Source organism: Ranitomeya imitator, unplaced genomic scaffold (assembly GCF_032444005.1).
Source record: "Ranitomeya imitator isolate aRanImi1 unplaced genomic scaffold, aRanImi1.pri SCAFFOLD_460, whole genome shotgun sequence".
Lineage (NCBI taxonomy): Eukaryota > Metazoa > Chordata > Amphibia > Anura > Dendrobatidae > Ranitomeya > Ranitomeya imitator.
The window spans coordinates 124539-140090 of record NW_027194831.1 but is presented as its reverse complement, the minus strand read 5'-3'; the positions used below and the strand labels follow the sequence as shown (position 1 = coordinate 140090).

The 15552-nt window shown below is 42.3% G+C and overlaps 8 non-coding genes across 8 annotated transcripts; all 8 read right to left on the bottom strand.

The window, feature by feature from the left end:
• Positions 1-308: 308 nt before the first annotated feature.
• TRNAN-GUU (transfer RNA asparagine (anticodon GUU)) lies at positions 309-382 on the bottom strand. The gene has a single exon. It is a non-coding gene; the product is annotated as a tRNA-Asn (tRNA).
• A 1715-nt stretch (positions 383-2097) lies between these two features.
• On the bottom strand, positions 2098-2171 carry TRNAN-GUU (transfer RNA asparagine (anticodon GUU)). The gene has a single exon. It is a non-coding gene; the product is annotated as a tRNA-Asn (tRNA).
• Positions 2172-3887: 1716 nt separating this feature from the next.
• On the bottom strand, positions 3888-3961 carry TRNAN-GUU (transfer RNA asparagine (anticodon GUU)). Its single transcript has one exon. It is a non-coding gene; the product is annotated as a tRNA-Asn (tRNA).
• A 2672-nt stretch (positions 3962-6633) lies between these two features.
• Positions 6634-6707, bottom strand: TRNAN-GUU (transfer RNA asparagine (anticodon GUU)). The gene has a single exon. It is a non-coding gene; the product is annotated as a tRNA-Asn (tRNA).
• Positions 6708-8422: 1715 nt separating this feature from the next.
• On the bottom strand, positions 8423-8496 carry TRNAN-GUU (transfer RNA asparagine (anticodon GUU)). Its single transcript has one exon. It is a non-coding gene; the product is annotated as a tRNA-Asn (tRNA).
• Positions 8497-10208: 1712 nt separating this feature from the next.
• On the bottom strand, positions 10209-10282 carry TRNAN-GUU (transfer RNA asparagine (anticodon GUU)). Its single transcript has one exon. It is a non-coding gene; the product is annotated as a tRNA-Asn (tRNA).
• Positions 10283-11997: 1715 nt separating this feature from the next.
• On the bottom strand, positions 11998-12071 carry TRNAN-GUU (transfer RNA asparagine (anticodon GUU)). Its single transcript has one exon. It is a non-coding gene; the product is annotated as a tRNA-Asn (tRNA).
• Positions 12072-13783: 1712 nt separating this feature from the next.
• Positions 13784-13857, bottom strand: TRNAN-GUU (transfer RNA asparagine (anticodon GUU)). Its single transcript has one exon. It is a non-coding gene; the product is annotated as a tRNA-Asn (tRNA).
• Positions 13858-15552: the final 1695 nt, after the last annotated feature.

Genomic DNA, 15552 nt, shown 5'->3' with positions numbered 1-15552 from the left:
TGAATGAATCATTTTTACCACCTGCTCGTGGCACCAATGGCCAAACCTAGTGGGCTTTCAACAATCCTTCGATAGCTCAGCTGGTAGAGCGGAGGACTGTAGCTCTAAATTAGCAATCCTTAGGTCGCTGGTTCAATTCCGGCTCGAAGGAAGTTTTGTTTATCCTATCTCATCCAGAAGGTTTTTCTCCAGTTTATCTCGTGAATTCAAAACATCGTCAGCAAAATGGCTTTTACTTGAGGGAGATGCTTAGCACAAATGCAAAAACTTCTTCAACTGTAGCTTACTACTGAAGCAAAAGGGTGCAACGTCCCTGGGTGGACTCGAACCACCAACCTTTCGGTTAACAGCCGAACGCGCTAACCGATTGCGCCACAGAGACATGATTTTCAACAAAAACAAACAAACATTTGCAAAGCACCAAGAATAATTTAGTTGCCAACAGATAAGAAATGGCTGATAAATTACATGACATAGACCAGAAGGCAGGCAGTAATTAGACTTCAACTCTGAGCATCCTCCACCATAAGCAGAGTGGCGCAGCGGAAGCGTGCTGGGCCCATAACCCAGAGGTCGATGGATCGAAACCATCCTCTGCTAAACGGTTGTGTTTTATACTCTTCATCATTACATTTCATCTAAATGCCCCTGTCTACAGCAAACCCTTTTGGCTCAAAAAAACACTGGTTAAAACCCTGAATCCCAGTTCAACTCGTGCCGCTAAAGGACCAGAAGGCCTTTACGACGTCTCAAAATTTTCTATAAACAAACCATAAAAGGTCAATGGTTCTCCTTGGGATTGTGCTACATCACAACTTTTTTCACTCTCCCCCAGTTTGATTCTCCATGTACTTAGAAAGGATTTGCTAGAACGTTTACTGTTATTGCAGAAAATGTAAAAAAAAAATGCGCGCTTACGTAAGCGTTGGTGGTATAGTGGTGAGCATAGCTGCCTTCCAAGCAGTTGACCCGGGTTCGATTCCCGGCCAACGCATGGCTTGCTTTTTCACCATTGGTGTTGCGTTTATTCTCTTTTAATGTTTTGTGTTCAAGCTCATGCTCTACTCTTTTCTTACAGTTTAGCAACCACAAAAAGGAGAAAAAAACGAAGAGAAGCGTTCTTAGCTTTTTCAACACTTCATCTAAACCATTTGCTGCTCATCAGTTATTGTTTGAAACTTAGTAGGGTTAGTCCGCAATACAAAAGCAATGCCAAGGTAAACATTGGTATTGTGCTGGTTGGTGTAGCTTCTGTCAAAAGCAAACGCGTTTTGGCTCAAAAATTACTGGTCAAAACCCTGAATCCTGGATCAACTTGTGCCAAAGGACCAGAAGGCCTTCACGACCTCTCAGCAGTTTCTATAAACAAACAAAGCCATAAAAGGTCAATGGTTCTCTTTTGGGATTGTGCTACATCGCAACTTTTTTCTTCAAACTATGCAAGTTTTTTTCACTGTCCCCAATTTGATTCTCCATGTACATAGAAAGGGGTTGCTAGAAAGTTGCCCAACTGTATTTGTAGGGCACCAATCACGTTGTAGACTCCTTAAATGTTCTTCCAGTATGCAAAAATGGAATCCACACTTAAAAAAAAAAAAAAAAAAAAGCTTGCAATGGCATGTGTGATTGTATATGAAAATTGTGACCTGGTGTGACGTGAAACTGACGATATGTTTGCCAGGTTTGGGGGATTAGCTCAAGTGGTAGAGCGCTCGCTTAGCATGCGAGAGGTAGCGGGATCGATGCCCGCATTCTCCAATACTACTGCTGAATTCCTTTTTCGCTGGGTTGAATGAATCATTTTTACCACCTGCTCGTGGCACCCATGGCCAAACCTAGTGGGCTTTCAACAATCCTTCGATAGCTCAGCTGGTAGAGCGGAGGACTGTAGCTCTAAATTAGCAATCCTTAGGTCGCTGGTTCAATTCCGGCTCGAAGGAAGTTTTGTTTATCCTATCTCATCCAGAAGGTTTTTCTCCAGTTTATCTCGTGAATTCAAAACATCGTCAGCAAAATGGCTTTTACTTGAGGGAGATGCTTAGCACAAATGCAAAAACTTCTTCAACTGTAGCTTACTACTGAAGCAAAAGGGTGCAACGTCCCTGGGTGGACTCGAACCACCAACCTTTCGGTTAACAGCCGAACGCGCTAACCGATTGCGCCACAGAGACATGATTTTCAACAAAAACAAACAAACATTTGCAAAGCACCAAGAATAATTTAGTTGCCAACAGATAAGAAATGGCTGATAAATTACATGACATAGACCAGAAGGCAGGCAGTAATTAGACTTCAACTCTGAGCATCCTCCACCATAAGCAGAGTGGCGCAGCGGAAGCGTGCTGGGCCCATAACCCAGAGGTCGATGGATCGAAACCATCCTCTGCTAAACGGTTGTGTTTTATACTCTTCATCATTACATTTCATCTAAATGCCCCTGTCTACAGCAAACCCTTTTGGCTCAAAAAAACACTGGTTAAAACCCTGAATCCCAGTTCAACTCGTGCCGCTAAAGGACCAGAAGGCCTTTACGACGTCTCAAAATTTTCTATAAACAAACCATAAAAGGTCAATGGTTCTCCTTGGGATTGTGCTACATCACAACTTTTTTCACTCTCCCCCAGTTTGATTCTCCATGTACTTAGAAAGGATTTGCTAGAACGTTTACTGTTATTGCAGAAAATGTAAAAAAAAAATGCGCGCTTACGTAAGCGTTGGTGGTATAGTGGTGAGCATAGCTGCCTTCCAAGCAGTTGACCCGGGTTCGATTCCCGGCCAACGCATGGCTTGCTTTTTCACCATTGGTGTTGCGTTTATTCTCTTTTAATGTTTTGTGTTCAAGCTCATGCTCTACTCTTTTCTTACAGTTTAGCAACCACAAAAAGGAGAAAAAAACGAAGAGAAGCGTTCTTAGCTTTTTCAACACTTCATCTAAACCATTTGCTGCTCATCAGTTATTGTTTGAAACTTAGTAGGGTTAGTCCGCAATACAAAAGCAATGCCAAGGTAAACATTGGTATTGTGCTGGTTGGTGTAGCTTCTGTCAAAAGCAAACGCGTTTTGGCTCAAAAATTACTGGTCAAAACCCTGAATCCTGGATCAACTTGTGCCAAAGGACCAGAAGGCCTTCACGACCTCTCAGCAGTTTCTATAAACAAACAAAGCCATAAAAGGTCAATGGTTCTCTTTTGGGATTGTGCTACATCGCAACTTTTTTCTTCAAACTATGCAAGTTTTTTTCACTGTCCCCAATTTGATTCTCCATGTACATAGAAAGGGGTTGCTAGAAAGTTGCCCAACTGTATTTGTAGGGCACCAATCACGTTGTAGACTCCTTAAATGTTCTTCCAGTATGCAAAAATGGAATCCACACTTAAAAAAAAAAAAAAAAAAAAAGCTTGCAATGGCATGTGTGATTGTATATGAAAATTGTGACCTGGTGTGACGTGAAACTGACGATATGTTTGCCAGGTTTGGGGGATTAGCTCAAGTGGTAGAGCGCTCGCTTAGCATGCGAGAGGTAGCGGGATCGATGCCCGCATTCTCCAATACTACTGCTGAATTCCTTTTTCGCTGGGTTGAATGAATCATTTTTACCACCTGCTCGTGGCACCCATGGCCAAACCTAGTGGGCTTTCAACAATCCTTCGATAGCTCAGCTGGTAGAGCGGAGGACTGTAGCTCTAAATTAGCAATCCTTAGGTCGCTGGTTCAATTCCGGCTCGAAGGAAGTTTTGTTTATCCTATCTCATCCAGAAGGTTTTTCTCCAGTTTATCTCGTGAATTCAAAACATCGTCAGCAAAATGGCTTTTACTTGAGGGAGATGCTTAGCACAAATGCAAAAACTTCTTCAACTGTAGCTTACTACTGAAGCAAAAGGGTGCAACGTCCCTGGGTGGACTCGAACCACCAACCTTTCGGTTAACAGCCGAACGCGCTAACCGATTGCGCCACAGAGACATGATTTTCAACAAAAACAAACAAACATTTGCAAAGCACCAAGAATAATTTAGTTGCCAACAGATAAGAAATGGCTGATAAATTACATGACATAGACCAGAAGGCAGGCAGTAATTAGACTTCAACTCTGAGCATCCTCCACCATAAGCAGAGTGGCGCAGCGGAAGCGTGCTGGGCCCATAACCCAGAGGTCGATGGATCGAAACCATCCTCTGCTAAACGGTTGTGTTTTATACTCTTCATCATTACATTTCATCTAAATGCCCCTGTCTACAGCAAACCCTTTTGGCTCAAAAAAACACTGGTTAAAACCCTGAATCCCAGTTCAACTCGTGCCGCTAAAGGACCAGAAGGCCTTTACGACGTCTCAAAATTTTCTATAAACAAACCATAAAAGGTCAATGGTTCTCCTTGGGATTGTGCTACATCACAACTTTTTTCACTCTCCCCCAGTTTGATTCTCCATGTACTTAGAAAGGATTTGCTAGAACGTTTACTGTTATTGCAGAAAATGTAAAAAAAAAATGCGCGCTTACGTAAGCGTTGGTGGTATAGTGGTGAGCATAGCTGCCTTCCAAGCAGTTGACCCGGGTTCGATTCCCGGCCAACGCATGGCTTGCTTTTTCACCATTGGTGTTGCGTTTATTCTCTTTTAATGTTTTGTGTTCAAGCTCATGCTCTACTCTTTTCTTACAGTTTAGCAACCACAAAAAGGAGAAAAAAACGAAGAGAAGCGTTCTTAGCTTTTTCAACACTTCATCTAAACCATTTGCTGCTCATCAGTTATTGTTTGAAACTTAGTAGGGTTAGTCCGCAATACAAAAGCAATGCCAAGGTAAACATTGGTATTGTGCTGGTTGGTGTAGCTTCTGTCAAAAGCAAACGCGTTTTGGCTCAAAAATTACTGGTCAAAACCCTGAATCGCGCTAACCGATTGCGACACAGAGACATGATTTTCAACAAAAACAAACAAACATTTGCAAAGCACCAAGAATAATTTAGTTGCCAACAGATAAGAAATGGCTGATAAATTACATGACATAGACCAGAAGGCAGGCAGTAATTAGACTTCAACTCTGAGCATCCTCCACCATAAGCAGAGTGGCGCAGCGGAAGCGTGCTGGGCCCATAACCCAGAGGTCGATGGATCGAAACCATCCTCTGCTAAACGGTTGTGTTTTATACTCTTCATCATTACATTTCATCTAAATGCCCCTGTCTACAGCAAACCCTTTTGGCTCAAAAAAACACTGGTTAAAACCCTGAATCCCAGTTCAACTCGTGCCGCTAAAGGACCAGAAGGCCTTTACGACGTCTCAAAATTTTCTATAAACAAACCATAAAAGGTCAATGGTTCTCCTTGGGATTGTGCTACATCACAACTTTTTTCACTCTCCCCCAGTTTGATTCTCCATGTACTTAGAAAGGATTTGCTAGAACGTTTACTGTTATTGCAGAAAATGTAAAAAAAAAATGCGCGCTTACGTAAGCGTTGGTGGTATAGTGGTGAGCATAGCTGCCTTCCAAGCAGTTGACCCGGGTTCGATTCCCGGCCAACGCATGGCTTGCTTTTTCACCATTGGTGTTGCGTTTATTCTCTTTTAATGTTTTGTGTTCAAGCTCATGCTCTACTCTTTTCTTACAGTTTAGCAACCACAAAAAGGAGAAAAAAACGAAGAGAAGCGTTCTTAGCTTTTTCAACACTTCATCTAAACCATTTGCTGCTCATCAGTTATTGTTTGAAACTTAGTAGGGTTAGTCCGCAATACAAAAGCAATGCCAAGGTAAACATTGGTATTGTGCTGGTTGGTGTAGCTTCTGTCAAAAGCAAACGCGTTTTGGCTCAAAAATTACTGGTCAAAACCCTGAATCCTGGATCAACTTGTGCCAAAGGACCAGAAGGCCTTCACGACCTCTCAGCAGTTTCTATAAACAAACAAAGCCATAAAAGGTCAATGGTTCTCTTTTGGGATTGTGCTACATCGCAACTTTTTTCTTCAAACTATGCAAGTTTTTTTCACTGTCCCCAATTTGATTCTCCATGTACATAGAAAGGGGTTGCTAGAAAGTTGCCCAACTGTATTTGTAGGGCACCAATCACGTTGTAGACTCCTTAAATGTTCTTCCAGTATGCAAAAATGGAATCCACACTTAAAAAAAAAAAAAAAAAAAAAAAAAAAAGCTTGCAATGGCATGTGTGATTGTATATGAAAATTGTGACCTGGTGTGACGTGAAACTGACGATATGTTTGCCAGGTTTGGGGGATTAGCTCAAGTGGTAGAGCGCTCGCTTAGCATGCGAGAGGTAGCGGGATCGATGCCCGCATTCTCCAATACTACTGCTGAATTCCTTTTTCGCTGGGTTGAATGAATCATTTTTACCACCTGCTCGTGGCACCCATGGCCAAACCTAGTGGGCTTTCAACAATCCTTCGATAGCTCAGCTGGTAGAGCGGAGGACTGTAGCTCTAAATTAGCAATCCTTAGGTCGCTGGTTCAATTCCGGCTCGAAGGAAGTTTTGTTTATCCTATCTCATCCAGAAGGTTTTTCTCCAGTTTATCTCGTGAATTCAAAACATCGTCAGCAAAATGGCTTTTACTTGAGGGAGATGCTTAGCACAAATGCAAAAACTTCTTCAACTGTAGCTTACTACTGAAGCAAAAGGGTGCAACGTCCCTGGGTGGACTCGAACCACCAACCTTTCGGTTAACAGCCGAACGCGCTAACCGATTGCGCCACAGAGACATGATTTTCAACAAAAACAAACAAACATTTGCAAAGCACCAAGAATAATTTAGTTGCCAACAGATAAGAAATGGCTGATAAATTACATGACATAGACCAGAAGGCAGGCAGTAATTAGACTTCAACTCTGAGCATCCTCCACCATAAGCAGAGTGGCGCAGCGGAAGCGTGCTGGGCCCATAACCCAGAGGTCGATGGATCGAAACCATCCTCTGCTAAACGGTTGTGTTTTATACTCTTCATCATTACATTTCATCTAAATGCCCCTGTCTACAGCAAACCCTTTTGGCTCAAAAAAACACTGGTTAAAACCCTGAATCCCAGTTCAACTCGTGCCGCTAAAGGACCAGAAGGCCTTTACGACGTCTCAAAATTTTCTATAAACAAACCATAAAAGGTCAATGGTTCTCCTTGGGATTGTGCTACATCACAACTTTTTTCACTCTCCCCCAGTTTGATTCTCCATGTACTTAGAAAGGATTTGCTAGAACGTTTACTGTTATTGCAGAAAATGTAAAAAAAAAATGCGCGCTTACGTAAGCGTTGGTGGTATAGTGGTGAGCATAGCTGCCTTCCAAGCAGTTGACCCGGGTTCGATTCCCGGCCAACGCATGGCTTGCTTTTTCACCATTGGTGTTGCGTTTATTCTCTTTTAATGTTTTGTGTTCAAGCTCATGCTCTACTCTTTTCTTACAGTTTAGCAACCACAAAAAGGAGAAAAAAACGAAGAGAAGCGTTCTTAGCTTTTTCAACACTTCATCTAAACCATTTGCTGCTCATCAGTTATTGTTTGAAACTTAGTAGGGTTAGTCCGCAATACAAAAGCAATGCCAAGGTAAACATTGGTATTGTGCTGGTTGGTGTAGCTTCTGTCAAAAGCAAACGCGTTTTGGCTCAAAAATTACTGGTCAAAACCCTGAATCCTGGATCAACTTGTGCCAAAGGACCAGAAGGCCTTCACGACCTCTCAGCAGTTTCTATAAACAAACAAAGCCATAAAAGGTCAATGGTTCTCTTTTGGGATTGTGCTACATCGCAACTTTTTTCTTCAAACTATGCAAGTTTTTTTCACTGTCCCCAATTTGATTCTCCATGTACATAGAAAGGGGTTGCTAGAAAGTTGCCCAACTGTATTTGTAGGGCACCAATCACGTTGTAGACTCCTTAAATGTTCTTCCAGTATGCAAAAATGGAATCCACACTTAAAAAAAAAAAAAAAAAAAAGCTTGCAATGGCATGTGTGATTGTATATGAAAATTGTGACCTGGTGTGACGTGAAACTGACGATATGTTTGCCAGGTTTGGGGGATTAGCTCAAGTGGTAGAGCGCTCACTTAGCATGCGAGAGGTAGCGGGATCGATGCCCGCATTCTCCAATACTACTGCTGAATTCCTTTTTCGCTGGGTTGAATGAATCATTTTTACCACCTGCTCGTGGCACCCATGGCCAAACCTAGTGGGCTTTCAACAATCCTTCGATAGCTCAGCTGGTAGAGCGGAGGACTGTAGCTCTAAATTAGCAATCCTTAGGTCGCTGGTTCAATTCCGGCTCAAAGGAAGTTTTGTTTATCCTATCTCATCCAGAAGGTTTTTCTCCAGTTTATCTCGTGAATTCAAAACATCGTCAGCAAAATGGCTTTTACTTGAGGGAGATGCTTAGCACAAATGCAAAAACTTCTTCAACTGTAGCTTACTACTGAAGCAAAAGGGTGCAACGTCCCTGGGTGGACTCGAACCACCAACCTTTCGGTTAACAGCCGAACGCGCTAACCGATTGCGCCACAGAGACATGATTTTCAACAAAAACAAACAAACATTTGCAAAGCACCAAGAATAATTTAGTTGCCAACAGATAAGAAATGGCTGATAAATTACATGACATAGACCAGAAGGCAGGCAGTAATTAGCCTTCAACTCTGAGCATCCTCCACCATAAGCAGAGTGGCGCAGCGGAAGCGTGCTGGGCCCATAACCCAGAGGTCGATGGATCGAAACCATCCTCTGCTAAACGGTTGTGTTTTATACTCTTCATCATTACATTTCATCTAAATGCCCCTGTCTACAGCAAACCCTTTTGGCTCAAAAAAACACTGGTTAAAACCCTGAATCCCAGTTCAACTCGTGCCGCTAAAGGACCAGAAGGCCTTTACGACGTCTCAAAATTTTCTATAAACAAACCATAAAAGGTCAATGGTTCTCCTTGGGATTGTGCTACATCACAACTTTTTTCACTCTCCCCCAGTTTGATTCTCCATGTACTTAGAAAGGATTTGCTAGAACGTTTACTGTTATTGCAGAAAATGTAAAAAAAAAATGCGCGCTTACGTAAGCGTTGGTGGTATAGTGGTGAGCATAGCTGCCTTCCAAGCAGTTGACCCGGGTTCGATTCCCGGCCAACGCATGGCTTGCTTTTTCACCATTGGTGTTGCGTTTATTCTCTTTTAATGTTTTGTGTTCAAGCTCATGCTCTACTCTTTTCTTACAGTTTAGCAACCACAAAAAGGAGAAAAAAACGAAGAGAAGCGTTCTTAGCTTTTTCAACACTTCATCTAAACCATTTGCTGCTCATCAGTTATTGTTTGAAACTTAGTAGGGTTAGTCCGCAATACAAAAGCAATGCCAAGGTAAACATTGGTATTGTGCTGGTTGGTGTAGCTTCTGTCAAAAGCAAACGCGTTTTGGCTCAAAAATTACTGGTCAAAACCCTGAATCCTGGATCAACTTGTGCCAAAGGACCAGAAGGCCTTCACGACCTCTCAGCAGTTTCTATAAACAAACAAAGCCATAAAAGGTCAATGGTTCTCTTTTGGGATTGTGCTACATCGCAACTTTTTTCTTCAAACTATGCAAGTTTTTTTCACTGTCCCCAATTTGATTCTCCATGTACATAGAAAGGGGTTGCTAGAAAGTTGCCCAACTGTATTTGTAGGGCACCAATCACGTTGTAGACTCCTTAAATGTTCTTCCAGTATGCAAAAATGGAATCCACACTTAAAAAAAAAAAAAAAAAGCTTGCAATGGCATGTGTGATTGTATATGAAAATTGTGACCTGGTGTGACGTGAAACTGACGATATGTTTGCCAGGTTTGGGGGATTAGCTCAAGTGGTAGAGCGCTCGCTTAGCATGCGAGAGGTAGCGGGATCGATGCCCGCATTCTCCAATACTACTGCTGAATTCCTTTTTCGCTGGGTTGAATGAATCATTTTTACCACCTGCTCGTGGCACCCATGGCCAAACCTAGTGGGCTTTCAACAATCCTTCGATAGCTCAGCTGGTAGAGCGGAGGACTGTAGCTCTAAATTAGCAATCCTTAGGTCGCTGGTTCAATTCCGGCTCGAAGGAAGTTTTGTTTATCCTATCTCATCCAGAAGGTTTTTCTCCAGTTTATCTCGTGAATTCAAAACATCGTCAGCAAAATGGCTTTTACTTGAGGGAGATGCTTAGCACAAATGCAAAAACTTCTTCAACTGTAGCTTACTACTGAAGCAAAAGGGTGCAACGTCCCTGGGTGGACTCGAACCACCAACCTTTCGGTTAACAGCCGAACGCGCTAACCGATTGCGCCACAGAGACATGATTTTCAACAAAAACAAACAAACATTTGCAAAGCACCAAGAATAATTTAGTTGCCAACAGATAAGAAATGGCTGATAAATTACATGACATAGACCAGAAGGCAGGCAGTAATTAGACTTCAACTCTGAGCATCCTCCACCATAAGCAGAGTGGCGCAGCGGAAGCGTGCTGGGCCCATAACCCAGAGGTCGATGGATCGAAACCATCCTCTGCTAAACGGTTGTGTTTTATACTCTTCATCATTACATTTCATCTAAATGCCCCTGTCTACAGCAAACCCTTTTGGCTCAAAAAAACACTGGTTAAAACCCTGAATCCCAGTTCAACTCGTGCCGCTAAAGGACCAGAAGGCCTTTACGACGTCTCAAAATTTTCTATAAACAAACCATAAAAGGTCAATGGTTCTCCTTGGGATTGTGCTACATCACAACTTTTTTCACTCTCCCCCAGTTTGATTCTCCATGTACTTAGAAAGGATTTGCTAGAACGTTTACTGTTATTGCAGAAAATGTAAAAAAAAAATGCGCGCTTACGTAAGCGTTGGTGGTATAGTGGTGAGCATAGCTGCCTTCCAAGCAGTTGACCCGGGTTCGATTCCCGGCCAACGCATGGCTTGCTTTTTCACCATTGGTGTTGCGTTTATTCTCTTTTAATGTTTTGTGTTCAAGCTCATGCTCTACTCTTTTCTTACAGTTTAGCAACCACAAAAAGGAGAAAAAAACGAAGAGAAGCGTTCTTAGCTTTTTCAACACTTCATCTAAACCATTTGCTGCTCATCAGTTATTGTTTGAAACTTAGTAGGGTTAGTCCGCAATACAAAAGCAATGCCAAGGTAAACATTGGTATTGTGCTGGTTGGTGTAGCTTCTGTCAAAAGCAAACGCGTTTTGGCTCAAAAATTACTGGTCAAAACCCTGAATCCTGGATCAACTTGTGCCAAAGGACCAGAAGGCCTTCACGACCTCTCAGCAGTTTCTATAAACAAACAAAGCCATAAAAGGTCAATGGTTCTCTTTTGGGATTGTGCTACATCGCAACTTTTTTCTTCAAACTATGCAAGTTTTTTTCACTGTCCCCAATTTGATTCTCCATGTACATAGAAAGGGGTTGCTAGAAAGTTGCCCAACTGTATTTGTAGGGCACCAATCACGTTGTAGACTCCTTAAATGTTCTTCCAGTATGCAAAAATGGAATCCACACTTAAAAAAAAAAAAAAAAAAAAGCTTGCAATGGCATGTGTGATTGTATATGAAAATTGTGACCTGGTGTGACGTGAAACTGACGATATGTTTGCCAGGTTTGGGGGATTAGCTCAAGTGGTAGAGCGCTCACTTAGCATGCGAGAGGTAGCGGGATCGATGCCCGCATTCTCCAATACTACTGCTGAATTCCTTTTTCGCTGGGTTGAATGAATCATTTTTACCACCTGCTCGTGGCACCCATGGCCAAACCTAGTGGGCTTTCAACAATCCTTCGATAGCTCAGCTGGTAGAGCGGAGGACTGTAGCTCTAAATTAGCAATCCTTAGGTCGCTGGTTCAATTCCGGCTCGAAGGAAGTTTTGTTTATCCTATCTCATCCAGAAGGTTTTTCTCCAGTTTATCTCGTGAATTCAAAACATCGTCAGCAAAATGGCTTTTACTTGAGGGAGATGCTTAGCACAAATGCAAAAACTTCTTCAACTGTAGCTTACTACTGAAGCAAAAGGGTGCAATGTCCCTGGGTGGACTCGAACCACCAACCTTTCGGTTAACAGCCGAACGCGCTAACCGATTGCGCCACAGAGACATGATTTTCAACAAAAACAAACAAACATTTGCAAAGCACCAAGAATAATTTAGTTGCCAACAGATAAGAAATGGCTGATAAATTACATGACATAGACCAGAAGGCAGGCAGTAATTAGCCTTCAACTCTGAGCATCCTCCACCATAAGCAGAGTGGCGCAGCGGAAGCGTGCTGGGCCCATAACCCAGAGGTCGATGGATCGAAACCATCCTCTGCTAAACGGTTGTGTTTTATACTCTTCATCATTACATTTCATCTAAATGCCCCTGTCTACAGCAAACCCTTTTGGCTCAAAAAAACACTGGTTAAAACCCTGAATCCCAGTTCAACTCGTGCCGCTAAAGGACCAGAAGGCCTTTACGACGTCTCAAAATTTTCTATAAACAAACCATAAAAGGTCAATGGTTCTCCTTGGGATTGTGCTACATCACAACTTTTTTCACTCTCCCCCAGTTTGATTCTCCATGTACTTAGAAAGGATTTGCTAGAACGTTTACTGTTATTGCAGAAAATGTAAAAAAAAAATGCGCGCTTACGTAAGCGTTGGTGGTATAGTGGTGAGCATAGCTGCCTTCCAAGCAGTTGACCCGGGTTCGATTCCCGGCCAACGCATGGCTTGCTTTTTCACCATTGGTGTTGCGTTTATTCTCTTTTAATGTTTTGTGTTCAAGCTCATGCTCTACTCTTTTCTTACAGTTTAGCAACCACAAAAAGGAGAAAAAAACGAAGAGAAGCGTTCTTAGCTTTTTCAACACTTCATCTAAACCATTTGCTGCTCATCAGTTATTGTTTGAAACTTAGTAGGGTTAGTCCGCAATACAAAAGCAATGCCAAGGTAAACATTGGTATTGTGCTGGTTGGTGTAGCTTCTGTCAAAAGCAAACGCGTTTTGGCTCAAAAATTACTGGTCAAAACCCTGAATCCTGGATCAACTTGTGCCAAAGGACCAGAAGGCCTTCACGACCTCTCAGCAGTTTCTATAAACAAACAAAGCCATAAAAGGTCAATGGTTCTCTTTTGGGATTGTGCTACATCGCAACTTTTTTCTTCAAACTATGCAAGTTTTTTTCACTGTCCCCAATTTGATTCTCCATGTACATAGAAAGGGGTTGCTAGAAAGTTGCCCAACTGTATTTGTAGGGCACCAATCACGTTGTAGACTCCTTAAATGTTCTTCCAGTATGCAAAAATGGAATCCACACTTAAAAAAAAAAAAAAAAAGCTTGCAATGGCATGTGTGATTGTATATGAAAATTGTGACCTGGTGTGACGTGAAACTGACGATATGTTTGCCAGGTTTGGGGGATTAGCTCAAGTGGTAGAGCGCTCGCTTAGCATGCGAGAGGTAGCGGGATCGATGCCCGCATTCTCCAATACTACTGCTGAATTCCTTTTTCGCTGGGTTGAATGAATCATTTTTACCACCTGCTCGTGGCACCCATGGCCAAACCTAGTGGGCTTTCAACAATCCTTCGATAGCTCAGCTGGTAGAGCGGAGGACTGTAGCTCTAAATTAGCAATCCTTAGGTCGCTGGTTCAATTCCGGCTCGAAGGAAGTTTTGTTTATCCTATCTCATCCAGAAGGTTTTTCTCCAGTTTATCTCGTGAATTCAAAACATCGTCAGCAAAATGGCTTTTACTTGAGGGAGATGCTTAGCACAAATGCAAAAACTTCTTCAACTGTAGCTTACTACTGAAGCAAAAGGGTGCAACGTCCCTGGGTGGACTCGAACCACCAACCTTTCGGTTAACAGCCGAACGCGCTAACCGATTGCGCCACAGAGACATGATTTTCAACAAAAACAAACAAACATTTGCAAAGCACCAAGAATAATTTAGTTGCCAACAGATAAGAAATGGCTGATAAATTACATGACATAGACCAGAAGGCAGGCAGTAATTAGACTTCAACTCTGAGCATCCTCCACCATAAGCAGAGTGGCGCAGCGGAAGCGTGCTGGGCCCATAACCCAGAGGTCGATGGATCGAAACCATCCTCTGCTAAACGGTTGTGTTTTATACTCTTCATCATTACATTTCATCTAAATGCCCCTGTCTACAGCAAACCCTTTTGGCTCAAAAAAACACTGGTTAAAACCCTGAATCCCAGTTCAACTCGTGCCGCTAAAGGACCAGAAGGCCTTTACGACGTCTCAAAATTTTCTATAAACAAACCATAAAAGGTCAATGGTTCTCCTTGGGATTGTGCTACATCACAACTTTTTTCACTCTCCCCCAGTTTGATTCTCCATGTACTTAGAAAGGATTTGCTAGAACGTTTACTGTTATTGCAGAAAATGTAAAAAAAAAATGCGCGCTTACGTAAGCGTTGGTGGTATAGTGGTGAGCATAGCTGCCTTCCAAGCAGTTGACCCGGGTTCGATTCCCGGCCAACGCATGGCTTGCTTTTTCACCATTGGTGTTGCGTTTATTCTCTTTTAATGTTTTGTGTTCAAGCTCATGCTCTACTCTTTTCTTACAGTTTAGCAACCACAAAAAGGAGAAAAAAACGAAGAGAAGCGTTCTTAGCTTTTTCAACACTTCATCTAAACCATTTGCTGCTCATCAGTTATTGTTTGAAACTTAGTAGGGTTAGTCCGCAATACAAAAGCAATGCCAAGGTAAACATTGGTATTGTGCTGGTTGGTGTAGCTTCTGTCAAAAGCAAACGCGTTTTGGCTCAAAAATTACTGGTCAAAACCCTGAATCCTGGATCAACTTGTGCCAAAGGACCAGAAGGCCTTCACGACCTCTCAGCAGTTTCTATAAACAAACAAAGCCATAAAAGGTCAATGGTTCTCTTTTGGGATTGTGCTACATCGCAACTTTTTTCTTCAAACTATGCAAGTTTTTTTCACTGTCCCCAATTTGATTCTCCATGTACATAGAAAGGGGTTGCTAGAAAGTTGCCCAACTGTATTTGTAGGGCACCAATCACGTTGTAGACTCCTTAAATGTTCTTCCAGTATGCAAAAATGGAATCCACACTTAAAAAAAAAAAAAAAAAAAAAAGCTTGCAATGGCATGTGTGATTGTATATGAAAATTGTGACCTGGTGTGACGTGAAACTGACGATATGTTTGCCAGGTTTGGGGGATTAGCTCAAGTGGTAGAGCGCTCGCTTAGCATGCGAGAGGTAGCGGGATCGATGCCCGCATTCTCCAATACTACTGCTGAATTCCTTTTTCGCTGGGTTGAATGAATCATTTTTACCACCTGCTCGTGGCACCCATGGCCAAACCTAGTGGGCTTTCAACAATCCTTCGATAGCTCAGCTGGTAGAGCGGAGGACTGTAGCTCTAAATTAGCAATCCTTAGGTCGCTGGTTCAATTCCGGCTCGAAGGAAGTTTTGTTTATCCTATCTCATCCAGAAGGTTTTTCTCCAGTTTATCTCGTGAATTCAAAACATCGTCAGCAAAATGGCTTTTACTTGAGGGAGATGCTTAGCACAAATACAAAAACTTCTTCAACTGTAGCTTA